The sequence below is a fragment of the Gigantopelta aegis genome, chromosome 10 (assembly GCF_016097555.1).
Source record: "Gigantopelta aegis isolate Gae_Host chromosome 10, Gae_host_genome, whole genome shotgun sequence".
Lineage (NCBI taxonomy): Eukaryota > Metazoa > Mollusca > Gastropoda > Neomphalida > Peltospiridae > Gigantopelta > Gigantopelta aegis.
The window spans coordinates 6,983,299-6,992,459 of record NC_054708.1 but is presented as its reverse complement, the minus strand read 5'-3'; positions in this window follow the sequence as shown (position 1 = coordinate 6,992,459).

The following is a 9,161-nucleotide window of genomic DNA, read 5'->3' as shown; positions in this document are numbered from 1 at the left end:
ATGTAATTGGATTTTAGTTAGACATTTTGTGACATACCGGTCTGTGGCCAGTGCTCTGGTTACGGTAATATCCAATACCTTCTCTGAATAACAGATAAACAGTCGCTGTTGACTTTTAACACACAACCTAAAAAATTGTTTCTGATAATAGATATAATAATTTTTATATTGTAATAATTTGTGTTAATTTTGAACTGCAGTACAGTAATCGATGCAGTGAAAAGGTATTAATATTTTTGTTATAGATTTGTTGAAATATTCTTTGGATTCGGTCTTGATTTAGATCTACGTTGGGTTTTGTTTTGTTTTTTGTTTGTTTTTTGTTTTTTGTTTGGTTGGTTGTTTTTGTTTTATTTGTTTGTGTGTTAGTTTATTATTATTATTAAAAAAAAATATTATTCAATAATTTATCAGAGTGGCACAATCATTGAGGATGTTTTCCGAAATGGGACAACAATAACTGGCTGTGAGCCGAAGATTATGTATGTTGATTCACAGATGGTTATCATTACTACTATGGTAAATTATCAACACATTATTATAACTCATAACATTAATGGTACTATAATAATGGGCATACCAACAGGGATCGATCCTAGATCGACCGCTCATCAGGCAACACTTTACCACTGGGGTACGTCCCCCCTCCCCGCCCCCATGCATTACGTGTGCGTGTGCATAGAATATAGGATGCGCCTGAGGTGCGATGGATCGCAGGGTCAAACGCCCTCCGTGAACTTTCCAGTCCCTCCAACTACTGTCCCTCCAACTACTGTCCAATGATTAGTACAGTAACGGTCATGGTATGTACTATCTTGTCTACGGAAAAGTGCATATAAAAGATGTTTTTGAAGGAGTAGCCTGTGTGGCTGTAGCGAGTTTCATATCTCTCTCTCAGTGGGTCTCACTGTTTCTGATTCTCTCTCTCTCTCTCTCTCTCTCTCTCTCTCTCTCTCTCTCTCTCTCTCTCTCTCTCTCTCTCTCTCTCTCTCTCTCCCCACCCACGTATTTTATAACCATATGGCAGACACCAAGTATCCTTAGTTTATGGTGTTGTTAAATATTTCTATTTCTATTTTCCTTTTTAACTGAAATTCCGCAACAGCGCCAGCGGTGGACGTTTGAATATGAAGTTACGAAGTTGTATACCTTTTACGACTTAAAATCTGACGTAAATTTGGTTCAAAGAAGTTCTGTCGTAACCCGAGGAAGCCTGGGGCAGCTTGTTAAATTTACAAACATCCAACATCCGAGAGACGTTTATCTTGGTTGAAGACATTGCGAAAACACTGTCTGTACACTGACGACTGGACCATTGCCATTCTCAAGTGAGCCATGTCGACCAGCTGCCCGCACTGAGGTGGAGGAATATTGGGCTTTCAAGCCACTGCCGCTAGATCTTGTGTAACATCTTGGACCTATTCACTTCTGTAATATCTTTTCTACACAAAATAATCCTGTTGTTTATTTTCTCCTGAAGAAATAGGTATTTGGAGGAATGTTCAGCTTTATGCCGACGCATATTGGTGTATACAAAAAGTTTGTTTTGTTTAACGACACCACTAGAGCACATTGATTTATTAATCATCGGCTATTGGATGTCAACCATTTGAAAATTTGGACATATAGTCTTACAGAGGAAACCCGCTACATTCCTCCGATTCTCCAACGTTAAAAAAAAATAACTGTCACAAAATTTAGTCGGGGGCGGGCCCCTAGGGCCCTTCTTAGATCCGCCACTGATATGAGTTATAATAAAGTACGAGATATGTCATTCAGCGGAAAAGAGAAAGAAAAACAGTTGCTGTGATGTAGAACACGTATTTTAGTTAGCGGTGACATGTCTCTAGTATGTACTTTCCCATATATACCTATAACCAATCAAGTATAACAGTAGTGATAATTTGTATACCTTTGCCAGTTTGCCCTTTCTTCATCTTCGGTAATTCTTGCCGTATCCATTCTGCAACCTTAAAATTGACAGCACATATGATATAGAACAGTTATTTATATGAACTTTGTTGTATATGGAAAGCCGTTCTATGTAGACTAGGGCCTCCACGAGTCCAATATATTGGACTCGAGTACTCGAGGGTCAAACTCGACCCGGACCCGAGTACCCGACGCTTACACAAGATGATAATGAGACAAAGGAATATAACGTAAAATAGCATTATATAGCTTAATTCCAGCACTAAACATGAATGCCAAATCATGTCATTGTATTGCATTTAGAAACCCGTTGATACGTTCAGTATTGTGACGGACGGACGAACGGACGGCCAGATTAAAAAAGAAACTAGCAAATAGTCATATAATTATCGTGTAACTTGTATCGTTGATTAGTTACTGCTGAACTAGTTGCTCTACACTGTCTCACTTGTACGGGTACTCGAGTCCTGTGAATGGACTCGAGTCTTTGCTAGACTCGACCCGTGCCCGAGTACTCGAGTACTCGTGGAGACCCTAATGTAGACTTATAATATTTACTACTACAATCATTAATGAGACATTATTTTGTTTGAAAATACCCGTATAGTGTCTATTTTGTACACATTCCCAGCATTATGATCAAAATGTTAAAGTTTGTTTTGTTTAACGACACTTCTAGAGCACATTGATTTATTAAAACATTTAATATTTTTTTGCATACAGTCTTAGAGAGGCAAACCGCTGTATTTTCCCAAGGATAGCACACACCACGATATTTGATATACCAGGCGTGGTGCACTGGCTAGAACGAGAAATAGCCCAGTGGGCCCGCCGACGAGGATCGATCCCAAACCGAGGCGAGATTTTTTTCCACCGGGCTTCCATTATGATCACTGCACACAGTAGAACTACAAATAACGATCGGTTTCAATGGTAATAACTTGGTACTTGGTGTTGCCTCGACCAGAAGCGGTCAGGCCCTTATAAGGGCCCTATGGGCAACCTAGGGAGACACCACAGCATCGTAAAGGTCTAAAATTAACGAGCTACTCTCGATTCACTAATATCAAAACCTATATTAGCTCGGCCATTTACCTTTCGACCGACCGTTCAAATTGCGCCAAATTCCCTCAATCAAAATTGCGCACCCTTTTCTCTTTGGCATTTAACTGCTCCATTCAAATTCCATAGCACCACCACCACCACCACCCGCCTGCTACCGATTTGATCGGGCTGCTGGTGCTCCCTTGCACCTGCCAGTGCAGGCAGTCCCTCCTCTCCCCTCCCCCCACCTTTCCTGTCATGGACGGGGGAGCCGGCCAAGGCTGGCTCTTGCGCCCACGACAGTCGTGCGCTACAACAGTTTGTTCTGAATGTGCAAGTAAAACCCTATGACATGATATGACATAATAAGAAAACTGTGTAACTTACAGATGACCTGCGCTCATTCTATGGACAGAAACACGGGCGTCAATTTGAGAACTTCTCGGGACAAAACATTTAATAGCTAGTTCCCGTTAAAACGTAGATTTATTGGCCAAGCGAAAGGTAAATAATTATATACTACGGCCTCTCAAAGTTAACACAAACCCTCAATTTTCTCCTCACTCGATAACTACCTTCGATAACTGCTTTTCCTTAACTCAAACGACATTCTTCTACCGGTATATATTATCTAAATAATTACATTAATGCCTGTATGTAATTTGGAGGACAGCCCGAGGCACTGACAGCTTTTAGTTAAGGACAAGAAATCGCGATGAATAACATGGGCGTTTAGCTGATCAGTTGATTTACTGTCACTAACTGTAAAGGTGTCTTCACAGGAAACGGTGATAATGCTAACTGGACTTGTGTAAATTACAAACACTGGTGCCTAGAGATAGTTGTTTATTGTCGTAGAATGTTTTCTGAGGGTAGAGGGGATTGTTGTTGATGAAACCTGCAACCGTCCTCGGTGGCGCAGTGGTTAAGTCATCGGAATACAAGCTGGTAGGTACAGGGTTCGCAGCCTGGTACCGGCTCCAGCCCAGAGCGAGTTCTTGTGGGCTCAATGGGTAGGTATAAGGCCACTACAACCTCTTCTCTTTCACTAACCACTAAACAACTAACCCATTGTCATGGACAGACAGCCCAGATAGCTGAGGTGTGTGCCCAGGACAGCGTGCTTGAACCTTAATTGGATATAAGCACGAAAATAAGTTGAAATGAATCCCAGTGATGTATATACAGAATGATATTGGTTACGTATCAAGAGTTTTAGTATATTACGTAGAAGTTAAATATTAAGTCATAATATAGCGTTATGTACATGTCATAAAAGTAAAATGAAAATGTATTTATTTAATCTTATATGTAACTATATATTATGTTTTGGGTATTGGTTTTCTTCACAGTACACACGTGTATGTACTCGTCCATGTGTGTAGGGGTAGTAGCGAGAATAACGTAGTGTTAGTATTTAGTTTAACTCTGATCACTACTTAATGAATAGTTCAGTCGGTAGAGCGCTCGCTTGAGGTGTTTGCGTCGTAGGATCGAATCATCTAAGTTGACCCATTCTCAAATGGGTTTCCCGTTCCAACCAGTGAACCACCACTGGCTAAAGGTTGGGTATGTACTGTTTTGTTTGTGGAAAAGTGCATATAAAAGATCCCTTGCTACTAATGGAAAAAATGTAGAAAGTGCATATAAAAGATCCCTTGCTACTAATGAAAAAAAAAATGTAGCGGGTTTTTCTCTAAGTCTATATCCGACGCCATATAACCGTAAAAAGAATGTGTTGAGTGCGTCGTTAAATAAACCAAATGTTTGACATCCAAAACCCGATGATCGAAAATCAAGGTGCTCGTTAAACACAACAAAGTTTTACTTTTTAATCTTTACTGTCTCTCGCACAGACAGTTTCTACTCTCAAACAACTGACGGACAAATGGACACACGGACGGGTCGTTATTATCAGTTTCACCAGTACCATCATTAGTATTACCTCTTTCATTATGTTTCATAGCAAACAAACGTCAAGGTAAAATATTATTTGTCTTTGACAATTACATATTTTTGTTTGTATGGTACTATCTTGTTCTTCCATTAAAGAAAATGTGATCGCTTGAGCCTAATTAGACGGGCAGCTGAAGAAGTCGGCGCAGTAAGAAAACAAGCCGTTGTTGTTAGAATTTGTTTTGAGGATTTCCACCACCCTCGGTAAGATGTCTGGCGCCACCATGAGAAGTTCTCAGCAAACTTTAACACGTCAGGTCCAGGCCAAAGTCTCGGTATATTCGCTGATTACAATTAGGAAGATCTGGAGGAATCAGATAATTCCACGCTTAGAGACCGCGTAACTCGGTGAATAGAAGCTTCACAAAAACTACAGTGGTGTTCTAGTCGCGCAAATTGCAGGTTGTCTGCGTGACGTTAAAAGACAACTTGGGGCATTGTCGGTTTTGAGAACAATGAATTATATAATACGTATATGATGTGAAAGAAATACCTTTAGAATATCCAAACTCGAACGTTTGAGGCGAGGGCTCGAACGATCGACCCCCACCCCCTTTCTACGTCCCACCTCCCTCTGGTAGGCCCGTTAAGTTAATGTTCTGTTTCAACCTGTACTCCACGACTGGTATATCAAAGTTAAAGTTTGTTTTGTTTAACAACACCACTAAAGGACATTGATATATTAATCATTGGCTATTGAATGTCAAACATTTCTTAACGTTTGACATGAAGTCTTAGAGGAAACCCGCTACATTGTTCCATTAGCAGCAAGGGATCTTTTATTTGCACTTTCCCACAAACAGGACATCACATACCACGTCCTTTGATAAACAGTCGTGGGTCACTGGTATCTAAAAGGCCACGGTATGTGTTGTCTGTCAGGTAATGTGTCACGATACCTTGCAGCCAATCAGCAGAAGTGTAGTATGTAACTGAAGCATGTTTCTTCTCTAAAAGTGTGGAAAAGTAGCGCAAGAACCAGCATCCAATTACCGTTGATTTAAAGGGACATTCCTGAGTTTGCGGCAATTTTTAAGGTGTTATCGACTAACAGAGACTTTTTAACGATTATAATTACATATCAAATATATTTTTCTGCATAAAATATTAGTGGCTGTATATTAGATGTTTTTCTGATCGTTCTAATATTTGTACTAGGTTAAATTTCATTTTATTTCCTAAAAAAGATTTGGGCTTTTTACAAATATTAAGACGACCAGAAACACATAGAATATTCAGACACTAATATTCTAAACAAGAAAGTATATTTAATATGTAAGCTTAATGGTAAAAATAGCTTATTAGTCGGAAACGTCTTACAATGCAGCAAACTGGGGAATGCCCCTTTAAGATGTCCTCAAATTATCTTATTGACAAAGATGTTTTGTTTCAACTTTTCCACCGTATACCCATGTACAATAAGCGTTTTAAAATAACAAACACTTTTAAAAAATATTGTAAAATAATTTACCTTTCCAAAATTCTAAGCTTTCAAAAATAGAGATGTACTTTTAAAAATATTATTCAATATTTATAATTTCGGAGTAAATAGAATATATGAATATTGTGGAATGCTGTTGTTACATATGTGTGGTATACTATATGCGTGTTATACAGACCATTTGTGTACGTGGTATCATTTCACTTCGAAGTGGTAATGAAGTAACTGATGTTTCTACGACTACTGTTGCTATGCCTGCTTGTCAAGAACAAAAGACTGATAACGGAGAAAACAAGCCTCTAGTTAGACTAATTATAAGACAACAATAAAACACTGATTAATTAGATTCGGCGGAGTGCAATTAGGGTTTTTGTTTGGGTTTTAGTTGTCGTCTGAGAGATAAAACCGTCCTCGGTGGTGTCGTGGTTAAGCCATCGGACATAAGGCTGGTAGGTACAGGGTTCGCAGCCCGGTACCGGCTCCAACCCAGAGCGAGTTTTAACGACTCAATGGGTAGGTGTAAGACCATTACACCCTCTTTTCTCTCACTAACTACTAACCAACTAACAACTAACCCACTGTCCTGGACAGACAGCCCAGATAGCTGAGGTGTGTACCAAGGACAGTGTGTTTGAACCTTAGTTGGATATAAGCACGAACAATAAGTTGAAATGAAATAAAATGAGAGATAAAATACACGTACTTCAGCCACACCCTGCTGAGAATTTGATTTTTGCACAGCTCTGTACACTGTGTAATGAATAACTTTGAATTTTTATCTTTAAACTAATCATTTGATATGCATATAGTATAATGTCGTTGATACTCAGCAGCCTTTGTGTTTTTCGTGCTGGGGTGTCTCTAAACATCCACTCATTGCTTTCCTGAACTAAGTAATGGTACAAAAGAATTTGGCGAACTAGCCGTATCTCCTCATTATAGTTTGGAGATTGTGCTGGGGTATAAACAGCTACACCCCAGATTGATCATTCTTTGGTTCCAGTCAAAGAACCAAAATGTATGTATGTATGTATATATGTATGTATGTGTGTATGTGTGTATGTTGTCTGTCTGTCTGTCTGTATATATGCATATAGAGGAAAGGAAAATATTATCTGTTTAACGGCAACACATTTTAAACTACGCCTATTTAGTGTCTGTTTAGTACGAACGCAGTACCCACCAGCATCACCACTATACAACGTTTCTTTTGTTTAATGACACCACTAGAGCACATTGATTTATTAATCATCAGCTATTGGATGTCAAACATTTGGTAGTTTTGACATATAGTCTTAGAGAGGAAACCCGCACATTTTTTCCATTAGTAGCAAGGGATATTTTATATGCACCATCCCACAGACAGGATAGCATATACCACGGTCTTTTAAATACCAGTCGTCGTGCACTGGCTGGAACGACAGCGCTATACCACCGAGGCCGACCTATATAATGTTTTTCATCAATGTCCTTACTTAGTTACTAACGCTACTTAACTTGTTTATAGCTGTTTGTTTTTGTTGTTGTTTTTGTAAGTGCTATGTAATACTGTGTGCAATAAACAACTTATCCATCTGGACCGTGAACTGTCAGTTTCCCGTAACAAATAAAGTCAGCAAATTCAGAAAAGCAGTATTATCGCTAATTACCACTGACAGTTTTGTAGAAGACAGCATTAGTATTAGTAATGTGTTCTTTTCTTTCAAACACGAAAACCACCCAGAAACCCAGGCGCCATCCTGATTAACAAATTGTGTTTGGTGTATCACTCTCAATGTTTGAAAAACACATTACTTCACAGAAAGTACCCTTAATGAAAAGTGTTTAACTGACATATACACACACAAGTTTATAGTGACCGTCTGGAACCAACTACGTCAACAGCGGGAGCGGGAACTCGTTTGGTTCAAGCACGCCCATCCCGGGTCAGGGCTCTGATTTCGCCAGTGACGGGACCTGGGACGGGAACTACGTAATGGAATGGAAACTCGTTTAACGTGCCCATATCCACAAAGGTTCAGGCACGCCTACCACGGATCCGACCTCACACTTCGCCAGTGGAGGGTTCCATTCATTCCCTTATATTTATATAATGCTAACCGATTGTGTAATCGAAAGTTGATTGGTTGATGCCAGCCGATTATAACCGATGATCGAAGATGAAATTCAAATTGATTGCCAACACTAATTGGGAATATATAATCGGCTTTTGGGTGGACTTTTATAATAATAATTTATTCGCCGTAATGTATGACCGTTATATGATTTCGAATGACTTGTCAGTAATAAATTATCGTCACTTGTAATGTAATATTTTCTTTGCAATATTTACCTTTTAAATTAATAAGTACTTACATTATTAAACACGTTAATATGCAGATTCATTTCTTGAAGATAAATCAACAACCTTACACCACCATTATTGGCGTATAAATTAATAGGTTGTTGTTATAGGATATCAATACAATTTTAAAATAAACTCTCTTTGTTTAAGGGTGGATTGGTGGGTCTATATAACTTTTTAATAAAAAATATAATATAAATTAATAATGATCGTTGATGTATTCAACACACGATAGTTCAGACGTGTCAAAATGTGATTGGTCAAAGCCTTCACGGAACAAGTGTCTGCTGTCCGTGTATCTTCAATAACGGTCTGGGCGTAATGAAGTTCTGTTCTGTTCTGTTCTGTTCTGTTCTGTCACTCGACTCGTGAGAAAAACACAAAACGGTTAACTTAACTCAAGTGTCAGAAAGTGTAGATCTGTAACTTCATTAACACAAAATA